This window comes from Mesoplodon densirostris, chromosome 6 (genome assembly GCF_025265405.1).
Source record: "Mesoplodon densirostris isolate mMesDen1 chromosome 6, mMesDen1 primary haplotype, whole genome shotgun sequence".
In the NCBI taxonomy this organism is placed as follows: domain Eukaryota; kingdom Metazoa; phylum Chordata; class Mammalia; order Artiodactyla; family Ziphiidae; genus Mesoplodon; species Mesoplodon densirostris.
The window spans coordinates 11850959-11874199 of NC_082666.1; the positions used below are offsets into that span (position 1 = coordinate 11850959).

The following is a 23241-nucleotide window of genomic DNA, read 5'->3' on the forward strand; positions in this document are numbered from 1 at the left end:
GAGTTCTTTATTAATGTACTTCCTGAAAATCAATTCTGGGTGTCGTGCCTCTCAGAGTAAACACTCACGCTACGATTCTCGTGATCCGATTCTGTAACCAACTGTTTTCGACCTGAGCGTTTAAAAATTGTCCAGTTGTTTGATTTTTTTCTCTTAAGTAAAACATATAGAAACTGAACATTTTCTTATCCATTTCCTATCAGTGGTTATATTTTTGGTTGAAAAAGGTTGTATACCCTCCTCTACTCTTGAATTAACTCTCTTGATTAGCAAAAGTCATAATTCTTTTATTTGTGAGAAATGGGTCTGTTAGCAAGCTATGACTGTAACAAGAATTTGCAAGGTTATTCATTCTTAAATCACCTGATTCTTGAACCATTTATTAGATGAAGCATGATTAAAATAATCTTCATGGTTTTATCTTAAATATGATGCTATTTTATCACCTTAATGATCTAGAAGCACGCATTTAAAACGTTCCTGCTTTTAGCAGACATTTATCAAGTGCCTGCTATGTACCAGGCTTTGAGCTCTTTAGAAATGAAGGGAACTAATGAAATTGTTGCTGTGGGTTATTATCGTGAGGGATGAGTTTGTTGAAACATAAGAATCTTCCTCTGTAATCGATATTTTTGGATAATACATTCATACGTCTTAAACTTGGGGACATCCATCCCCCTTTTCTGATTTTACACTTAAAAGGGATGTTATAAAAATTGAAACGTAGCACAAGAAAGAAACGTCCACAGGGCAGTGCTCACCTGATAAATGATTATCTTCAAATTGCGTCAGTGTTTGCACCCCTGAGGAGCTGCCTCCTCCTGGGGCTCAGGCCCTGCTGGAGAAATCTGCGCCCCAGTTCCCTGGCTGTGTTTGCTGAAAGCACAGCCTCGGTCGTCGCCAGCATGGCATTCCAGAGCCAGCTTCCTGCTTTCCTTTGTCCTCATTCCTGCACACACTAACCTTCCCATGAAAAGAGCCCCTCTCTGGAGTTTGGAGCCCATTACAGAGAAAGAGGGGGCGGGGGGGAGGGATTTCATGGTGTTAAACATTCCGTTTTCGAAACACAAAAAAGGAGGCCCTATTTGAAATGGAGAAAGACCTTCTTTCCGTTTCAGCGAGAAGTAGAGATGCTTTAATGTCATTCCCAGCTAAATGCAGAATAAGAGCGTGTGTGCATACGGGTGGGGGATAAACAATTAAAAAAGCCACCCCAAACTCTGTTGAAATAAGAGCTGTCTGTGCCTTCACAGGTCTGTAAACTGGAGAGGATGAAAGTGGCTTTTTTTCCCCAGTTTGTCACTTCCCTCACGTGGCTGCCAGCATTATGCAAGTGTACAGGAAGGCAGGGTTTTTTTAATGCATGCATGCGGATTAAGGTCAAGCCCCAAGTATCAGCCATGCAGCGGGCTCTCCCTTACAGCTGCAGCCGCAGAGCCTACCCACAGCCGCGAGATGCCTTAATTGAGACGTGCTGTCAAAGTGACAAACACATTTGCATACAGTCTACACTCTATTTATTTTCTCTGGAAAGGTCTACAGTCTGCTGTTGGTTGAACATTCTTAATCAGTTTGCTGTAAGTGAACTGCCAGCCAGCTCACTTGTGCCGGCCGCTTCTTCATTAGGTGACAGATTAGCTGCAGGGGGGATGGGCCACAGAAACCGCAGACCTCTTTCTTTTAACTCTTTCCAGCTTCGCCCTGGTACTAGCTTGTCCTTCAGTCCTTCCCTGGGCGCCTGCTTTGATGGGCCATTGACCGGAACACGCAGCGTTTCTAGAGCACCTACTACCGGCAGACATGAGTTTTAGGGGCTAGGTATTCTCAAAGAAGTCCTTCGAGTTCCATTTCAGAATTTTTTGCCACACTCTCCTCTGTATTCCATCTGTACCATTTTTTTTACTTGTTATTTTTCTTTAAACAGACTCCAACCTGACATTTATACCAACTTTACCCTCATCTTATGCAATGATTGTTGGTAAAACCACAGTTTGATGTACTGGTCCAGTTTGTTTCAAAGGTGTATCCAAAAAAAGATTTTTAAGTGTCCATCCATGTATCACCTAAACTGCTCCTGTAGCCCCAACAGTACATATTCTCCTCTTGGAAAACATGTGTCATCTCTGCCATAGTCCTTTGAGGAAGGGATCATTAGCTGTATTTTATGGACCCAGAGCCAGAGCTCAGGGACCTTCCCAGGGCCACATTGCCAGCGCAGAAACCCAGGACAGTTCACCTTCAGAACCCATTTCAGGTCCGTCACCAAGCAGAGACATCAGCTTCTGTTTGAAATGTCTAGTAAGACTCATGTGTCCTGGAAAAATAACTTAAGCTAGCCAGACAGTGCACACTAACCTCAGCAAGACCTGTGCCTTGAGTCTGTGTTCCTATGGATTTCATTCTTTAAGAACAGTTAGCTTTCCACTGGGGGCAGAGACTGTTGAGATCTTTATTACATTAATCCCTCCACCTTGCAAAGCTCGTGCCCATGGAGCCAGCCAGGGGACTCCATGAAGACGTGTGGCAGGGTGGCAGGGAGCCCGGGGGAGGCCTTTACAGACCCCCTGGGGGAGACAAGGTGCTCTCTTGCCTCTGCTGCACCAGAGCTTCCTCTTTCAAGGCTATGACCATTCCTCCCTTTCATTCTGCATCTATTCATCCATGTATTGAGACCTACCATGTGCTTAAAAAAGTACTTGTGGGGTGTTATAAGGGTGACAGAACAGCAAGTGGACAGCCCAACTCAGAGTGATGAGGACAGTGAGAGAGGTTAGCTCAGGGCACTCTGAGGGCCCCATGGGGGCAGCCTCTTCACCTGCAGGACCACTGTCTGTAGACCTAAGCTGAACCCTGTAACTAAAAGATATTTTGTCAACAAACTGAACTCACTAGCATTTCATTTGTTTTCTAAAGCAGACATACGTAATGCCCCTCAGAGCTCATCATGAGCCATGTCAGTAGTTCCAGACAAGGGCAAATAAAGGGGTTTTTAGTTGGCCTCTACATCCTTATCATGTCTGATTTCTTTAAAGAGTTCAAAAGTCTTTGACCTGAGGGACTTCCCTGGTGGTCCAGTGGTTAAGACTCTGCACTCCCAGTGCAGGGGGCCCGGGTTTGATCCCTGGTCAGAGAACTAAATCCCACATGTCACAACTAAAGATCCCACATGCTACAACTAAAAGATCCTGCATGCTGCAACTAAGACCTGGTGCAGCCAAATAAATAAATAAAATTTTTTTTTTTAAAAAAGTCTCTGACTTGAGAATACCTATTCCTACCTTGGAAAATGTTTAGGTTTAGGGAGGCTATAAATAGCTTTTCTTTGTTATTTTTTTTTAGCGGTGTTTTTGGTTTTTTTAAATTTTATTTATTTTTGGGTGCGTTGGGTCTTCGTTGCTGCACGCGGGCTTTCTCTAGTTGCGGTGAGTAGGGCTACTCTTGGTTGCTAATGTGTTTGGGCTTCCCATTGTGGTGGCTTCTCTTGTTGTGGAGCACGAGCTCTAGGTGCACGGGCTTCAGTAGCTGCGGCGCTCGCGGGCTCTAGAGCGCAGGCTCAGTAGTTGTGGCACACGGGCTTAGTTGCTCCGTGGCATGTGGGATCTTCCCGGACCAGGGATCGAACCCGTGTCCCCTGCATTGGCAGGTGGATTCTTAACCACCGCCCCACCAGGGAAGCCCCCTATAAATAACTATTTTTATTCTCCCAAGTTCAGAATCAAATGAGAAATAAGGCCCAGGAGACAGTCAAATGAGATAAAAATGCCAGCATTTTTACCAGTAGGCTAAAAGGAGAACACTGCTTTAGAGCTGAGGCCAAACGGGCTTGCTGAAACCTCACCTCCAAATTGAAAAGACTGAGCTACTCCCCACAGGAGACATGGACAATTGCAGGCAGCACCCAGGGAGCCTGTGGACCAACCGCTGGGCGGGGGCGGGGGCACCGGGAGCACAGAGCATGCTCAGTTCCTTCTCCCAAACTCGGAGGGAAGCACTCCTCCTCCCCTGGGCAGCCGAGAGCAAGAGGGCGCAGAGAGAAACTAAGGGCTCCCCCACGCTTTTCTCTCCTGGGCAGAGAAGTGGACATTCTTTTCTGTGGCTGGGGAAGGAGTGAGGAAGCCCTGCCCTCCCCAGCAGGGTCTGGGCGCCCCTCAGCCAGACATCTTGGCTTGACCCTTCCCCGTCTGAGAAATCAGAGGAGGCAGCACCCCCGTGGACACTGCTCTGCCCCCTGCGTTTACTAAGTGGACAGGCCAGGCGCTTTCACTTTTGTCCTCATTTAATTGAATCGACATTAGCTGGTAAGGAAGAAGGCCTCATAGCCATTGTACGGCGGGGGAAACAGGCCCAGAGGACTTTTACTTGAATTAGGAGCTAATTCATACTCCACCAGCAGCAGCACCCCTGCTTCTCTCGGCTGAGTGCAGCTCTCCCTCCCTGGCTTGAGGAACTGGACTGGCAGTGACACCCAGTGACACTGGATTCTAGTCCCGCACACGTGCTGCCATATGCTGTGGGCCTCGGCCAGGGACTGGGCCTTCTCAGGAGGTGGGAGGACAGGGCAAACCCACTCCAAGGCCGCCTTCGTTGTGTTCCCCCCAGCCCCGCCCCGCAGTTGATCCTACAAACAAAGTAATTGCCTGCCTTCCAATCTGCTAGATTCCAAAAAGTGTGCATTGAAAAGTGTCCATTCTCCCGGTTGAGCAAAGCTCTCTAAACCTCTTTAACATAAAGGTTGAAAAGCCAGTTAAACCAAAGCTCAAACTAAGCGCCACCAGGCTTCCAGAGACCTGGGACGGAGTGGTTTGGATACACCCCCAGAAGCAGCTCTTGGAATGCGGTTGCCTGCTTATCTGTGCATACGGAGAGTTCTGGCTTTATAAGCGTGAGCTGGGTCACTTAGTGCCAGTCTCATGCTGCTTTGGAGAAGCTGCCCAGCCAGCGAATGCCTTCTCAGCACCCTCAGCTCTGAGCGCCCTGAGAAACCCCTTCTGTCTCAATGAGTCTGGAAGTCACACACGATTCCCTTCAACTCAGCCGTTGCCTCCCAAACACCTTGGACAGATGTTCGCATGTTTCCAGACACCTCACGCCACAGGCCTGCAGTCTGAATGTGCACTCGCGCCACATTCACCCTCCTCCCCCATCTCCCACCACAGCGAGGTCCATCCACAAGCCCAGGTCCACTCCCCAGCCCCCAGAACCTCTCCCTTCTGCCCTCTGCCACTGCCCAGTCCCTCTCCTCTCCAGCGCCTCTGTGACAGCTTTGGTTCAGGCTGCATTATCGCTCCCCTGGACCGCTCCAGAGCTTCCTAACTGGCCTCCGGGCCTCCAGACTCCCCCGCACTGCATTCCCCACACAGCCTCACACACAAGTGGCCGTGCCACCTCCCTGCTCCCCGTCTCCCCTGAAGATTCCACCTTCACCCTTGGCAGAGCCCGCGAGGCCCGGGGTGATCTGCCTGTCTGCCCTCAGAGCATGTCCCTTTGGTAAATCCTCCCGACTGATTTGGTTGCTCCTGTCTTTGTGCTGCCCCAGAACTTGGCACATGCAGTGCATCTCACGCAGCCTTGTGATTATACCTTTAGGCCCATGAGAATGTGAGCCTGGAACATCCACCATAGGGCTTGGCACTGACCTGGCAGTCAGTAGATGTCTTGGGGTTTTATGATTGATGTGGATTTTCAAATTGATTAATGATTGATTGATTATTGTTTAAGTACTTGTTGTGTGTCCAGGTTATTTGGTTTTATTTCCATTGCTCTGCTTGTAATTCCATTCATTTGAAAAAGGAAAATGAATATTCCATTAGTGGTCAAAAACTACTTCCAAATCACCTTCCATAAATAAGGGTTCTGTTTCCAAGTAGAAACAGATTTGTATTATAGGCATTTAGATCCTGTCTCATTCTACTTTGTGTTTTTATGAGCTCCTAAGGTCTAGTCCTAAATGCCGCAGGAACGAAGGGGAGGGGAGAGAGGCGAGCAATGGGACACCCCCAGACTTCCAGGATGGGTCAACCTGGAAAGGAAGAAAGCTGGGGAGAGAGCAGGCAAGGGAAGGAAAAGCCCGGTGTCCCTTGAATTCTATCAAAAAAGCAAAGATTTTATCTGTAAAAGAGACTGAGCTGTATAACCAAATGCAGTATGAACTTGGATTTTTTTTTTAAAGCTTCCAAGATATTCTTGGGCAATTTAGAAGATCTGAAGATGGGCTGGGATGTTAGGTGATATGTTAGAGCTATTGTTGATGTCATGGTTTTTAGGGGCTTATCTTTATGCCTCAGGGGTACACACTGCAGTATTTAGGTGATGTCTGAAACTTGCTTTCAAATGGTATGGCCAAAAAATTACGCACATGCACAGGCACGCACATACGTAACAGCCATTCACAGAGAGAGAAAGCAAATACAGCCCCCATCCCCCCAAGTATGTAGCTGCTGAAAGGCAGAGGCTGATCAGCTGATGAAAGCAGTGTGGTTGAGGGTAAAGCAGATTTTAGCATCAGGCAGCTGTGGACTTAAATTTCAGTTCTGGCACTAACAAGCTGGTAACCTTCACTACGTAACTTAACCTTAGTGAAATCAGTTTTCTCAGCTTTAGGGTGGGGATAATAATACTCACGTCATAGATCTTTATAAGGATTGAGTGAGGTACTGTCTGTCTGGATCAGCGCTACACATGGGCGCTTGGTAAAGATCAGTCTTTCTCCAGTGGAGCAAAAGCAGAGCCAGATGTCAGTCACCCACTGACATGGCCTCCCAGTCAGCCTGTCTTCCCAGCGCCCATCATACCGCGGCTCTCAGAACACACACCCCTCAGTGGCAGCCCCCCTACACGTGCACACGTGTAACTGACCCTCGTGTCTACAGCTCTTGTGGGAAAGTCAACACCTAAACCGAGGAGGGCTGGCATCGTGGGGCAGGGGGAGAGGCGCTGGGGGTATGGCAGGGAGGTGGTGCCCAAGTCTGACTCACACACATGAGGGGAAGGGGCCGGGGGCAGGTTGGGGCACCAGGCGTGCGTGAGCAGGTGAGTGTCGTGGTCTGCTATCCAAAGTCATTTTCTTGGCCTATCTTATCAGCTGTGCCTTCACAGGCCACAAGGCAGAGCTCTCTGCACGATGCTCCTTCAAACCCTATTGTTTTAAAATCGTATCTCCCCCTTTTCCATTGCCCCTTTTTCCACTCTTTCAACCTGATTTTTGCGTGAGAAAGCGAGCACGACTGGGGTGGCCTCCCACTCCATTCCCTCCAGCTCCCGCGTGCCGTCTACAGGGTGCCCAGCAGGCAGCTCTGCCTTCAGAGCAGGCTGGTGGCTGTGCAGAGTTGTTCTGACTCATGCCCTGCCATTGCCGAAGCGTTGTGGTCCCTAACTGGTCGTGGGTTTGTCAGGTCTTCTGGCGAGGGTGGCTGGCTGGGCCTGTCTTTCCATGTGGCCTCACTTTCTCATCGCCCAGGTAGCCCAGAGACAGCTTTCTGATGCCAGGTTAACAAGGCCAGGCTTTGCTCCACAGAGCAGACATGTTCTATTTCAAGAGGAAAAACTTGCCGGTCAAAAAAGAGAAATCAGATTCTGGAAGTTCATAAGGATTGGGTTGAAAATCCAGGCGATTTCTGATTAAGCGTGTGTTGTTGCCTTCTCAGCTAGGACGCCACAGGTAGCTCAGGGGCTCCTGATGTGCCGTGGAGGGGCTGAGGAACGTCAGCGGCCAAATGAAAATCCAGGTTCAAAATAGCAATTTGCTTTCTAAGCTCCACCACCTGACCTCCATTCAGCACAAGTTAAGGAGGACTGCAAAGGGCCAAGGACCATAGTCCACCCCCTCCTGCTAGGTCTTGGGCACTTTCATAGCAGTTTGAGCACGTCTTATGGTCGAAGGGCAGTGAGGGAGGGGAGGGGGGCCCTGAGGCTGAATTGCTCACCACATGCCAGGCACCATGCTGAGACCTGGAAAAGGGGGACTGTGTTCCAACTCCAGTTCCCACGAGTTAGTCCACTGAGTCCTTTTAACCAGCCTACTGGGTCTCACGTATCATCTCCTCTTGCAGAGGAGACAGGCTCAGAGAGACTGGGGGCTTAGCCAAGGTTTACAGCTCAGAAGCAACAGTCAGGATTCAAAGCCATGTTGTCTATTACTAGACCTCAGGTTCACGCTCCAGCTCTGTGCTAAGAACATGGCAGTTTCCTGCTGAGTTTGTAGTGATGGGGCCAGTGCAGCAGCCTTGGCAGGTGGCCCAGGATCCCAGGATGCTGGACCACAGGTAAGGCCTTGTTCCTGGTTTCCTTCCAGATCCCAGGCCTTCCTTAATATTTCTGGGCCTCGGTTGGCACCAAGACAAGAAAGTTAGTATTCTGCACCCAGCGTAGACTCTGCACACCAAACCCATCACTAGACACCAGAGGCAGGCTGGGTGCTCTCTTCGTATGTGTGAGGGATTAGAATGCAGGATAGAAACTGGGCATGTGTAGGAGTTAGTATTGGGGGTGTCAGGGGCCAGCCCAGCCCCCAGAGACCAGGGGCAGGGCTTATACTGGGAATCTCCATCAGTTAGGTTACTTTGGATTGCAAGAGACAAAAAAAGAAAAATTGTTCATTCATACCAGCTTCAAGTATGACTTGATCCAGGCATTAAATCACGTCCATCAGACCCAGTTTTTTGCTGCATTCTCCCAGCTTGGCCTCCTCTGCTGGTACCATTCTCAGGGAGGCTTTCCCTGGCTGCAGCAGCTCCAGACTGTATCCTTCCGGGGGCGAGACCAGCAGGAGGGTGTCACTTCCTAGTGACTGCCACACGAGGCGTGGGTTCACTCATTGAACCAACTTTGATCATATGCCTGTCTTAGAACCCATCACTGTGGCCAAGGGTTTTCTGTTGGCCACGAATAAGGCTCTACCTGAAACACATACCTAAGCAGTACAGGAGGGGTGGTTCCTGGAAAGGAAATCAGGGGGCTATTATCAAAAGAAGGGAAAACAGATTAAATTGATAAATGTGCACAGAAGCCAAACAGGAGACACTGTCCCAGGCCCTTGTCCTCTTGTCTGATGGCAGAGAAATGTTCACACCCAGAGTGGTGGGGATCTTGAAATCAAGCGTATACATGGTGGAGGGCCAAGGTCAGAGGTCACCCAGGGCACCAGATAGAGAGGGGACAGGTGAGTGCATGGCAGGGAGGTACGAATCAGGGCTTGCAGTTTACAGAGATGGGCACAGTTGCCTGTGACAGCTTCTGGGGAGTGGAGTGTGCCAAGTCAGCTGCAACCCAGGGCCCAGAGGTGGAGAAAGAGCCAAGAACCTAGGTCACTTATTCAGCAGATAATCACGGATACCTGTTCTGTGCCACATCTGTGAAAATAGGGTGACGATTGCAAGGCCCCTGCCTTCAGGGAGACCACGGTGTCACAGTGAGTGGTTCAACTTAGTCCTGGTGCACAGAATCCATCTGGTGGTTTTGAAAGGCACAGACCTGTGCTGTATGACCATGCCACAGAGCATCTCAAAGTCCCTTTTCATTTGTTTTAAACTCCAACCAATTTGGTCCTTGGGTTGATTCCCCACCAGCATGTTCAGGAGGTGCCCATCACCTCATCACTGCTGACTTGCTGGAGATCACTGCAGAGTAGATGCAATGTTTAATTACTGCCCTTGCTCTCCGTCAGCTTCAAGGACTAGGCAGAGAGCTCATTGTCCTCGTTTAGATGGGAGCAGCCTCTCCAGGCCGTGTCTCAGGCACCTGATGATGGTTCTGAACCTGAGAGACCAAACAGAGCTGCTGTTCTAGCCTGTTCTAGGATGGGGTGGCACCTGACTTCAGGTGGAATTCCCTGCCCCTTGCCCCATGGCTTTCTCTGGCTGGTTGCAGTAGAGAATCCTTGCCTTCTAAATCACTCCTTTGGCCCAAGGTAGAGTCTCCAGAAAGGTCCAAGTAAAATACACCGAGACATGGAAATTGGGCTGGCCGGCAGGAGGCTGGTGGATGGATGAAGTGTCGAGTCCAGCAGGGCAGGAGGTCTGAACTGGACTTTGCACCAAGGGAGCTGTCTTTGGTCCTCCTTCCCTTGGACAGAGCTCTTCCCCAGCTCTGGCCTGTCCCCTCTGACTCTCCACTCAGTGGGGAGCTTGGCTACCCCTGTGGTTTCCAGCACCACCTTTGCTCTGGCAGCTCCAGTGTCCGCTTTTCATGCTGCAATGTCTTAGTCTGTCCTTGGCCTTCCCCAGACTTGCCCCACCCCAGTTGCCCTTGGATGTCAGCCCCACCGCACCCGTACGTCCCTCATATTCCTGGGGTCACCCGTCGCTCTCCTCCACTGGTCTGTGAGGCACAAGGGGCATCAGAAAACATCAGCAGGTAGTGAGATAGGAGGGCCCGTCAGCCCTCCACAATGTGGGTCCCTCTCCAGGATTCTCTCCCCGGGGCACAGACTTGCTAGATGATCAGAATTTACCCAGCCCCCAGGGCCCCCTCCCAGCCCCCTGCCCACGGCTGGGCCTGCTGGGCTGGAGGTACGTGCAATCCTTGACATCTGGCCAGTTCCTTCTCACCCTGTGAGACTCTGCTAAGTGTCCCCACCCCAGGCAGAGTCCCTTCCTCTCCTCTAGTGCCCAGCACAATTCCGTGTTCACTCCTTCACCAGCTCTTCATGGGCGTCTGCTCCAGGCCAGGCCTCGTGCTGGGCGCTGGGGGAACCCAGAGATGGATGGCCTCCTACTGTCTCCAGTGCCAGGAATGGCCTTCCTCTTCGGCTCCAGCTGACAAAATGCCATCAACCTTTCAGGGCCCGCTCAAGCGCCTGTTGCCCCACGGGCCCTCCCTGACTCCTCCAAGCAGAGCCATCCGTCCCTGCTCTGGGCCAGCACCGTCCCGCGCCTGACACACTGTCCCCAGACGGGGAGAGTGTCAGCCTCATCTCCGTGACCTTAGCACCCTTGCAGGGCCTGGTGCAGATGGGTTGCCCAGTGAGTCTGGGGAGTGACCGCGTGGTGAGCGGTGAATACACGGAAGGCGGTGGGTCGTGGGGGGTGGGGGCAGCTCTGTGCACTCCCCATGCCCTCGAGCCACCAGTCAGTTCAGAGCAGGAGAAATCAAAAAAGGGAGGTGGCTGTTGGTCTGCAGGCCTGAGTTCACTTGAGGACCCCTGCGTGCGGTGCCGTGTGTGCGTGACAGGCCTCCTGCGTCCCCCAAGCCTGTCTCCGTTCCGCAGTGTGACAGCAGGGTCTCTTTGCCAGAGGACTGACCAGAGCCTAAAAACAGCATTTCTTTTAAGGTCTGTGCGGAATGCAGTTCCCTGCCAGGGAGAGATTGAGCCCAGCGGGACAAGAGCAGGAAATCTGATTCAGTGAGACCAGAGGAGGCATTTTCTCAGATTAGAATTCTATGTGCCAAAGGTGGAGAGTTTATCCCAGTAGGGAAGGGGAAATAAAACATAAAATATTGAAAATAAATTCTGTCCCACAAGCACGATCCTCCAGGAGAATCAACTCAGTGTCGCTGCCGGTGTGGGGAGTCCCCGCCCTGTGGCCACGGGAGCGCTGTGCCCGGAGCTGCCTGTCACATTGTCCCTCATCCATCCCTGAGCCCTGCTGTGGACGAGGTGAATGATTAACCTGGCCGTGCCTGGGGGAAGGGGTGTCAAGGGCTACCTGAGAAGTGGCAGGCTGAGGAGGGTCGGATGGGTCGGGTCAGTTTTCAGTCTCATGCAAACCCCTCCACAAGTATCATCTCACTGCATCTTCTCAACAGCCCTGTGAGACTGATACAGTTATTATTATCCCGAGAAAGCTGATGCTCAGAGAAGTTAAGCAACTTGCCCAAGGTCACACAGTAAGTGGCAGAGCAAGATTTCCAAACCAGGTCCACCTGATGCTGGACCCCAGGCCCTCCCCTCACTGTACCCCTCTCATCGAGCCTTCTGCCTCAGTTCCTTCTGGTTCCTGGGGTATCTGGTTGTGGCTGCCAGTGGTTTGGGGCACGCTTAGACTCCAGCAGTGCGGCTTAGGGTGGCTAGGGAGGTTAAGGTCACTGTTCTGCTTCTCCCCCACTCCTGGCTAAGGTTGATGGCTACTTCCTGGATTTGAGACTTTGCTTTCCTCCCCAGAGTAAATCTAACAGAGCCTGGATTCCTTCACAGGGGTAAGAACAACAGTGGTGCTACCCTTCTGAGTGCCTGCTGGGCACTGTGCGTACGCTCAGCAGGTGTTTGCATTTTCTCACGTTATCTTCCCCAGACTGATGCAGGAGGGACCACGAGTGCCCCACTTTTCACTAGGGTCCAGCCCTAATCCCCTGGCTGGTAGGATGGATTCAGGTTCAAAACCCTGTCTTCTTCCATCATACCGCCCAGCTCACCTGACCTGGGACAGCTTGGTGGTGACGGCAGCTCCCTGGCAGCAAAGGCTGCTTGCCAGCCTCCTGCACACTGGATCTGAGATGGCACTGACCGTGTCCCTAATTTAGGTCATTGTTTTTGCCAGCTTAGTTTTATTGTCAGTCTGCTTAGTTCCATGTTTTCTAGAATATTGAATCACATTTAGTTTATACTGCAAAGAATTTTAGAATGTAATAAAAGTACTAAAAGAGAATGTATAAAAGGGACTTCTCCCAAGGGATTGCTGATTATATCCCACTTAACATGCAAAATGTGATGGGGGTTTAACATTGCCTGGCAGCGGTTTAAACTGAATTTCTGAGATGTTACTGCCCATCAGCCGTATGGTTCCGTGGTTACAGCTACCTCTCAGCCCTCCTTGGGATGCCCTCCTCCCTAACGCCTTCTAGATGGATCCCTGTTTGCACTTTCTGGAGAGGTTGATAGAGAATGTTTCCAGAGGGGCAGTAGATTGAGCCTTGGCAAGATGGCGCCTCGGGGGGCCAGGTGGCGTGAAGCCATCAGCAGAGATGGTGGCTCTCCAGGTGTGCTGACCAGGGGATAGTTCTCTCCGCAGAGACAGGGCGGGACAGAGGGCCACTTTCACCCCAGGGCTACCTACCAAACACTTTCCATTGCCCAGACCATGATGACCAGCCAAGAATTCTTCCCCTGCTGCCCTCCTATCTTTGTGATTAAAAATCCTGATGCCTTGGAGTTTTTTGCCAGGCAGAACTCTGAGTTACTTGTTTATGCCTTCATTAATTCTTCCTTCACTTATCCGACATATTATGAGGCACGTCGAACTCCAAGCCCTGTCCAAGTCCCCAGGGTCGCGAAGGAATGAGACGTGTGTCCTGCCTTCATGGCACTCTTTGTCTGGGAGACACAGTGAACAAGCCATACAGAAAGAGAAATGCTAGTAGAGGCAGCTGGTGAGGGTCAGGAGCTAAACTGTGGAGGTAGGCAGGGGCCAGGCCCCGGGGGAGCTTGAATCATATCTTGTGGGTGTCAGGAGCCAGTGAGGGATTATATTCAAGAGAATGGCATCTGGGAACATTCACTCTGGGCCACTGCTAGAAGGGGTGGGAGCAGGTGAGGCCAGGAGACCACTCACAATGCTGCCAGCATTCAGACGAGAGCTCGTAGGATGTGAGGAGGAGAGGACAATGGGAGAGAGGTCCAGGGGACCAAAGGGGCAGAACGCCCTGGTCCGCTGGATGCCCTCCGTGGGAGCTGTTGAGGTTCACCTTGGAATGGCACAGGGCTGGATGCAGGCTGAATTTCTCTTCCTCTAACCAGCATGCTCTAATGAGATTTGAGGCGCAGCCCATGATGAAAGGAGTGTCTGTTGGGATATACGGGGTCAGTGTGGAAAGGCTCTGCAGAAGGACAAGGTGGGCAGCTGAGGGGAACAGGGCACCTCCACCCTCACTGTCCTGCTTTTGCCCTGGGGCTGTCTACCATCCTCCTTCCTTTCCCGCCTTGCTCTGGGGCCTGTAACCAGGGTACCCATGGCTTACTCTACCCCATGCCCCATCCCAGGGTAGGAAAGGTTAGGGCTCCTTCTCGCTGGGTTGCCAGCTTTTCAGCATCCCAGGGCATTTCTGCCAAGGATTATGCTAAACCAGCTTTACGGACAGCCCCTTAAAATGCAAGCCTCTGTCTGTGATGGATGGAGAACATCCAGTTGTTTAGCCAACCACTTACAGTTTGTTACAAACCTGCAAGAACCACACATGGGCATCTTGTTAGGCCCGTTAGGCCAAGGACCCCATAAATAAATAGCAGAGTATGTCTTGGTGCATCAGGGCTGGAGTATGGAAATAGAGGCACTGCATAAATAATACATGTTTACAAGGTAAATACATCAGTACGTTAGCGTGTGCAGCCATAACCAAACCACCCCACGTAACAACCACGATAAGCTCCGGGGTCTACCACGTGATTGGCTTCCATCCGTCAGTGTGCATGCGGATTCAAAATGACCGCCGAAGGGAGGGGTCCTCCTGCACACTGACCTTGAGGCCTTGGAATCGAGGCGAGTGGTGAGATTGCAGGTGGGCACCCTGACCCACAGCTTTGCTGCCAAGGTGTGAAACCTACCACGGCCATGTGTTCCTGCAGATGTCTTAAGGTCAGCCGCCAAGCAGCAGGCTGATTAGCACCAAGGTGCAGGATGCGATGGGGTGCACCTACAGGAAGACGGCCAGCCGGCTGGGGGAAACGGATTTTCTCATTATGCAGATTCTCTCAGACTTAGGAGGGGGCCAGTGGATCGACTTTCCAAGTTTAAGTGACTCTCACCAGAGCCCTGTAACTTTCAGCCTTTCACCCTGAAGGTTGGGCTGGGTTTTCAGAAAGTCAGTTGCCCATCTCCACCACCCCTTTTTCAGCCCTGAGCCCCACTGGGCATCTGGAGCTCCGAAGAGGCAGCCGACAGAATGGCCGCTGCAGCGGGTGCCCCTCCCCTCGGTTGTAATGGCACAATGCTGGATTTCAGTATTTTAAATGAAAAATATATGCAGTTAGCTGTGCACTGACAATGTCCTTGAGGATTTGACAGTGAGATTTTCCAGCAGTTGGTCTTCGTTAGGATCCTGGCGGTGTTTAATAAGGCAGTCGAACTGCTGGCACCTTGGGTTCCTGTTTGTTCTCCGAGGGCTCTGGGGCTGCTGCGGTAAGCACATCGACCAGAGCTGATCATTACAAGGGCGTACGCCACCATGAATAAAAATGTCACACGTTTTCCCATCTCACAGCGGTACAGAATGTCAGTCCTGTCAAACACACGTTGCAGGGAGCTGTGTGCAGTCCGTACAAATTGGAGAGCTGCATTCCCCCCCAGCCTTCTGATATTCTTCATTTGAAGCTGAAGAAAAACAGTTGTTAACCTATTAGCTAGGATTTTAAACTCTGCTGAGGCGGTGGAGGGCTAGACTTTGACACAGATAGAAATGTATGCCAGGGTCCAGGAATTTTAAAAACAGGTTCTCCATCCATTTATTCTGAGGGAAGGAAAAAAAAAAAAAAAAAAAAAAACCTCTGTCTGGCGAACCTGACTGTCTGTCTTTAACAGACACTGGGGAAATTTGGGGATATTTCACATCTAAGCTTCCCACCTTTGCGTTCTCCTCGAAAAGTCTCTTGCTCTTCAGGATGGCCTTGGGCTCAACCTGTTAGACCAGTATATCTCTAGGTTGGGAGTTTTTCCTGATCAGAAGCATGCCGTTCCTGATCAGAAACATTGCCAGCCTTGTGGACAGTGCGACTCAGTGATAGAATGACAACTAGTAGGTCCACATTAGTCAAATGCTGGGCAACGGCCTTAACTGATCATTTGAGTCTAGTCCCACAGTCTTGGGCGAGCATTTACTTTGCACTGACCACGTGCAGGCCTTGTGCCTAGAGCCCAGGATCCAGATGTGACCAAGACGCCACGGCACTCTCGAGGAACCCCTCGTCTTTAGGGGAGGGACAAAAGAAAGAAGCCGGGCTCTATCCAGCCAGGAAGAGAGGGATAGCTTCCAGGGAACGGACAGAGGCTTGAGGGATGAGCTGAATCCACCAGGTAGGCAGGTGCAGGAAGGGCACCCAGGATGAGCACGTGCGTTGCGAAGGGCTGTGGCACATGAGTGGCAGGGCACGTCTTTGCAGGGCTGGAAAAATGGGCTGCTTGTGGTAGGGTGGAATATGAGGTGGGTGGGCCAGGGACTGCGTCTCGAATGGCCTGCCGAGAACTGTCTGCAGGACACGACCAGCTCCCCGAGCTGCGGGTGGACCGGGGCGGGGGGAGCTGGTGGCAGGGAGAGCAGCGTGGAAGCTGTCGTAATCACCAGACTCCTTTTCCGGAAGATGCTGTGCGATCCTATCTGTACAACTGCAAGATCGGGAGAAGATCTTTATTTTAATTTCCTAGTGGTAGTACTGCTTGGGGTGGACACCATTCCAGACATGATAAATTAGCCTTGGTTTTGCTGAGCTGGCCCCAGCCCTTAAATGCACTGAGCAAACCCTCCCCAAGTCAGGACACAGGCCTGGTGAAATGTAGGCGGCTGCAAAGACAAACCTTTCTGTGTGGTCAGAATGGACTTAGCAAGACAAAAAACTCAGAGGATATTGGGGGGAAGAACTCCCCAGGGAGAGGGAGCACCCTCATTCTCAAGTGGATAAGATTCAGCATCTTCCTTCTGCCGTTTGTGTATCGGGTCTGATGGAAGGAGTGTGGGCTTCTTTGGGGTCAGACTTACCTGGGTCTGGAGCCTGGTTCGGCCACCTGTTAGCAGTGAGGCCTGGGCAAGTCACTGAGCCATGCGGACTCAGTTTCTTCATCTGCCAAATGGGGATTTTACCTTCTCTGCAGGGTTGTTGGGATCATTAGAGACCTTACAGGTAGAGCTTCTAGTACAGAACCTGGAACATAGCAAGTGCCTCAAAACAGCCCCCCTGCCTCTGTCAGAGGGGGATTCTCTCTCCCAACATCTGGAAGCCCCTCCTGGCATCCCCCACCTCCTGGGAATGTCACCCAGGCACCCTTGATGGCATCCCAGATGGCTGCCCCCATGTAGGTAGCAGCGAAGCCCCCGCCTCCTGTTTCTGTCTGGGCAGAGAATGGCACGCGTCAGCAAGGCTCCCTGCCCCTGCCCAGCCACGGCCCGCATCTGCTGCCTGACCTCGGTCCGCCAATGGGATGCCACCTATTCAGACCGAGCAGCTGCACCTGACTAAAAACAAAGGGCTCCCCTCCCCCGCCCCACTGCTGTCCCCCCTTCCTCCCCCGCCTCTGTCCCCCAAGCGGCCTGGGGTCACCCGGCCCCCTCGCAGCCTTCCCTCACAGCTGCCTCGCTGCTTTTGTTCAGCATGTGAACTTCCCCATCAGCCGAGCTCCTTGCACGGGAAGTAATCAGGGATCTTGACAAGGCTTCAAACCACAAATGCCACTACAAATTAACCAGCACCGCTACAAAATACTACTCCTGTCAACATCGGGGAAGAAAGCAGTGCTCCCAGGACCGGGAGGAACCGTCTCCTGGCTCAGCAATCACTCGCCGCAAAGAGTGCCTGGGCCCAGCAGGGAGAGTGGCCTCGCAAGGTGACTTGTTGAGGGGGCCGAGTCCCCGGCAGCCCCTCTCCAGAGACGACGGCGTACAGAGCTGACAGCAGGTGCTACAGCTTTTCTTCGAGGGCCACCTTCAGCCCCCAGCACCCCTGCAGAGGGTGCCTCAGGGCGGCGAGTTGCAGGCATGTGGGAACCTCCCCCCGGAGTCCGACAACCAGCTTCCTGACGTATTGTGCGAATTTGGGCCGGAGGGACTATGGCAGGGCTTCTATCCAGAGTTTTAGGACTGACTGAGATATACTGGGTAACACCTGGCCCATTGAGGGTGCTCCAGGATGAGGCCCCTCCCAGCCTCCCTTTCCCATGAAGAAGCACCTTGTCATCGTGTACGGGCAGGATGGAAACTTCTTCCTCAGCTCTGATGCAGAAGTCCATCCTGTGCAGTGTGTTTCCACGAGCATCCCTCCCGGATGATAGCCTGGAGCTGAGAGTTACCTCTGCGGATGCTGCAGGGCCCGAGGACCCCAGGGTCCCCTGTGGGGGCCCAGGGCCTGCCCAGTGCTTTTGGCACGGAGCGAGTGCTATAGGACACCAGCGCTCAGTCTCCTCCAGCATCCTTGCTGACACTCTGAAGCAAAGGCAAGCATTTGATCCTCCCCAACAAGCAGGATCAGCTTTATCAAGTGTGGACGAGAGGATTCAAGATAATGACAGGAGTTGGGGGACAGACGAGAGCTGTGCCCGAGAGAGCCGGTTGGGCATTTCAAAGGAGATACTCCACACAAATATAGCTTCAATACACTCCTTTTTGGAGGCCTGTCAAAAGAAGCCCTCTTTTATTTTCATACCTTGCATAATAGCAGCTCTCCCTTCCCGAGGAGTGGAGGGGCCTTGCTCTCAGCCCAGAGGCCCTTTGTAAAGCCACGGAAAGCTTTGTCTTCCTCTCCCAACCAGGGCCGTTTCATGCACAGGTCAGAGCATTGATGTGGCTACTAGCCAGGAAAATTAACCAGGTGAACTCTTCCCTCGTTAAACAGTAACAGGGTTTAATTGTGAATTTTCTCTTTTACCCTCTCCATTCCTGGGAGCGTATCTGGTTGGGGCACATCTCTGGCACAGGGAAGCCCACAGCATCTACCCAGCCTCCCCTTTGGGGATGCCAGGGCCTCTTCCAGGTGAGCTAGATGGGAGTCTGACAGAAAAGGGACAGTTCAGAATACCATTCAGACCCAAAGGACCTGAGACCCCCCTTTGAGGCTGACCTTGGAGGCCACTGTTCTCATGCCTCCAGCTGCCATCGGGCACGCCCCACCTTCTCTGGCCCTCAGAAAGGGTAACAGCGGGGGCTCTGGCTGCCACCTCAAGCTTTGCATGCATAGACCTCGGCCTTCAATGAAGCGGCTTGATCCCTGTGGCCTCGGGCATCTCCGATCTCCTGCTCCCTTCCCCTCACCACCAGTCCCTGCTTGGGGTCTGGCCTGTCCGCCCACTGACTTTGACATTTCACTTTCTGTGTGGTCTTAGGTAGCTCCTGTTTGCCCTCCCTGAGTCTGCTTTACCAGCCGTGAAAAGGGGAGGCTGATTCTGCCCTTAAAGGGATGTTAAAGGGATAGTCCAAGGTGTGTCCTCCATGGGGACTGAGGAAATCCGTGCACTGGTTCCCAAACAGCCGGCCCCTCCCGCCTCCATCACAGGACTCCTGCCCCAGTGCGCAATTAACTTGAGACGAGCTCTTCGACCCTCTTCCGAAGGCCTGTCGCCCACTGCTTGGTGTGACCCTGGGCAAGTCTTTGCCTCCCCTCATCTGTGAAATGGAATAATGACCCGCATTCCCGGGACAGCAGATGCGCTGGTTAGGCGTTAGAACACAGCGGACCACCAGAGCTTCGGTTCTGCTCACCTCACAGGCTGCCCCCACCTCCACCCCCACTTCACTCTCTGCCCCACGTCCATGCCTGGCAGTGAAGCATTTTCCACCCTGCAGCCCCGTGTAGGGCGCCCGTTCATTCATGCCACCCAGATAATTAAGCTGATATTCCAACACGGCTTCCCCTCCTGACCTTTTGGAAACAATGTGTTTTGCTGCATCAACAAATTAACTGCAAATCAGATGCTGTCCTCATAAATGTGGGTTTCATATCCAATGAGCATACTCACCTGGTCCACACGGCTGACAGATATAAACGCCGAGGGTCAGGCAGAGACCGTCAGAGGCCAAAAGAGTTCCTCTCTTCTCTGGGACTTCCATGTCAATCACACCTTGGGGCTTACCCTCTCATGTTCACATCTCCCAGCAGTCACATGCCAGCTGGCAAGTTGACAGCATGGAGGTCTGGGCAGGCCCCCTTGGCCGGAAGGGAGTGTCTGTCCTCAGGAGCCCACTCATCCTCCTCCCATCCATCTTTGACACCAAGGCCTCTGATACGTCCCTCCCTGCCTAAATCCCTCCCACTGCGCTCAGGAGGAAATCCACACTTCTTAGGCTGACGGTCAAGGCCTTGTATTATGTGACCCCACCCACCAGCCATTCCTCCTGGCCTGCACCATCCTCATATTCACCCTCACTTGGTTTTGTTGGATCACTGGGGTTCCCATCTCATGCACCTAAATTCTGTACCACCCCCATCGGGTAGAAGAGCCCCTCCTTGGTACCTCCGCAGACTTCTTTCCCCCTGTATTATAACCCCACCATCAGAGTGGGAGCCCTTTGAGGGCAGGACCGGGTCTTATTCACTGGTGTGCCCCTTGCCTGTACAAAGCATACTGCATTGTTTGTTGAATGAATCAACACGTGAATCTCCTTTGGAAAGCACTGGAAAGAGGTGCTCAAATAAGGAAGGAAGGGGAGGACGTCAGTCACTCTTTCACCAGCCTTTTCTCTAAGGCACAGATCTCTTAACAACACAGTGCAACTTCAGAAGGGGTAAGGGTTAGAAAAACCGAATCAGAAAGGATTCCAGATGACTTTGGAAATTTTGGTTGACAAGGATAGCACAGTGGACTAAGGATACCTGCTTGTTTTAGTTCCTGCTTCTAGCTCTGTGACCTCATACTAGTCACTTAACCTCTCTGGGCCTCCTGTTTCTTGCCTCTGTTACAGGGAAATAACCCTCCTCTAACTTGCCTCACCAGGGAAGGTGAGGCTCAAAGGAAAGAAGGGAAGTAGAAATGCTTTGAAATGAAAACGCATCATGTAAATAGAAGAGATTAGTAAAATCCAGTCCCTTTCAACAGCGCCTTGCTCACAGCACACTCCCTTGAAAAACCAAGGTCCTCACATTCACAGGACTCTTCTGGGAAGACGGGTGGGTTTAAGGGAAGGACGGAGGATTGGATGGTCTCGTTTCATCAGCAGGTTGCCAGACCAGAGCCTCCCACAGCTGTAGTGCGCTCTTGTAGCACCCTCACACCAGTGCTTGTGACTCAGGAGTTATTTCCATTTTACAGAAGGGTTAACTGAGGCTTAGATTAAATAACTTGCCAAATGGCAGAGCCGGTATTGAACTCAACTAGAAAATGACAGAGTCAAGACACGCGCGTGAGTCTTTCCACCAAAGTATGTTTCTTGGGGTTTTAGCCCAAATGCTCTTTGTACTCTAAGAAAGGTATTTTTCCGTGATGTGGGTCAAATTCCATTAGACCATACACTCCTTAAGGACAGACTGTGTCTTAGTCTCCTAAATCCCCAGGCCCTGGCCCCAGGTAGTTCTCCCATCACTATGCATGGGAGAGTGAATCTGCTTCCCGACTACACGTGACCTTCAGGAAGGCAGGTGCCAGATGGGGGCATCCCTCCTGCCACAGCTCAGCTCACGAAGTGCCAGATGAATTGTTGAACAGGACTCTTCTTAGCCAAAGATTGCCAAAGGCTCAGCCTTTTTCAACTCGCTTAAGAATCAGCAGTCCGTGTATCTAGGGTACTGAGGATCACGTGTGACATGATTTCTCTGCAAAAGTGCCCAGACCTCTTGATTCTCAGCTCCAAGGCTCCTCTGGTTTTGCCTCCTCTTCCTCCAGCAGTGGGAGGAGCCCTGGGTTGGCAGTCAGGCAGCCTGGGAGCAGGTCACTTTCTCCCCCTCCAGTCTGTCTCCTTGTCCGTGGAAGAATAAGCTCCTGGCACCAGAGTCGTAGGAAGAGACAGACAAGCGCGCACTGGCCCTGGCCCTCAGGGAGTGCGGTCGGGGGTGGGGACCCCGGCTCGCGGAAATGACTTTCACTGTGTCTGGCCAGCTCCGGCAGTCGTGTCGGAACTCACCTCACCCTGTTACAGCCCCACATTCAGTTACTCCCTGATTCAGCTTCCCCAGCACTGGAGCCACGTTCTAGAAAACGGTATGTTGAGTTGATTCTCCCCTAGCTTCTCTCTTCACCCCCTCCTCCTGCCCAAGTCACCACCACCCAACCCTTATGGGCTGTTCTAACTGTCCCCAGAGTACTCAGCTCTCCCCGACCTGTGTCCCCCACTCTCATGCCACCCAGCATATTTGGGAAACTGCAACCACCGTGACCCAACAGCCCTACTACTTCCTCCCCTCCAAGAAGCAGAAGCTTCTTAGCAGCGCATCCACTGTGTGCCTTGCCCTGAGGGAGCTACCGTGATATACCCGGCATCCCTGCAGTGGGTCCTCACGGCCACACTCAGGACATTTGTACCACATTACCATTTCTTGGTGTCTATAAATTCCCCTGGTTTACTAGCTTCTAGGTTAGGTTGGTCAAGAGGCTGCTTTCCTCCCACCGTTTATAAATTCAGTTGCAAAAGAACTAGCACTTCCTGATGACAATCAAAGCAAAATAAATTAATCACAGAATCTAGAGAACTAACATGTGTTGAGTTTCTACATGTGCCAGGAAGCTTCAGCCAAAAATCTTTGCTGAGCACCTATTTAGCCAGTACCGTACTAGATAAACAGAGAAATGCGATGAGTGAGCTGATAATGACAACCTTTGTGCTGTGAATAGATGGGGGGCTGAGCACCTGACCCATGCTCCTCAGGGAAGGGCAGGGGGGGCCTCCTGGGGGAGGCAGTGCTTGAGCCAGACGGTGAAGGGCAAATCAGAGGCACCAAGAGTGAGACAAAAGGAGATGCAAGGCGTTTCAAGAACACCTGAGGGACTTCCCTGGTGGCGCAATGGTTTAAGAATCAGCCTGCCAATGCAGGGGACACAGGTTCGAGCCCTGGTCCGGGAAGATCCCACATGCTGCGGAGCATCTAAGCCCATGTGCCACAACTACTGAACCTGTGCTCTAGAGCCCGCGAGCCACAACTACTGAGCCCACACACCACAACTACTGAAGTCCGCACGCTCCAGGGCTCGCGTGCTGCAACTACTGAAGCCCTTGCACCTAGACACGGCCAAAAATAAAAAATAATAAAAAATTAAAAAAACACCTGAGCTTTCAGGGAGAGCAAGGGGCTGAGCGGGGCGGGGTTGGTGGGGGAGATGCACCAGAGATGAGATTGCAGAGGCTTATGGGTGGGGCCCAGAATCTGGAGGGCTTTGAGCACTTCAGTTAACATTTTCCAGGGGATATTAACAGGTGTTATAGGGGAAGTAAGTCTATATTCAAATAAATGTGGGAAACGGGAGTTTTACAAAAAAAAAAAAAAGTTAATAGTGTTTTGCCTGTTGACGGTAGGGTGTTTTATTGCAAGGGTTGGCAGCCTAACCAGCATTGTGAATCCCCAAATGGAGCAAGACACAGCACTTCCCAGACTTATCTGGCTGAAGAACCCCCTTTTCTTCTTTCATACAATGCATCTCCCAGGATGGTTTCTCAGAAGACACCTTGGGAGATGCCAGCCTTCCACTG

General features: G+C 51.8%; 1 protein-coding gene across 4 annotated transcripts in view; it reads left to right on the forward strand.

Annotated features, from left to right (window-relative positions):
- DENND1A (DENN domain containing 1A) overlaps positions 1-23241 on the forward strand; it is a 543444-nt gene that overhangs the window by 492113 nt on the left and 28090 nt on the right. The window lies entirely within an intron of this gene.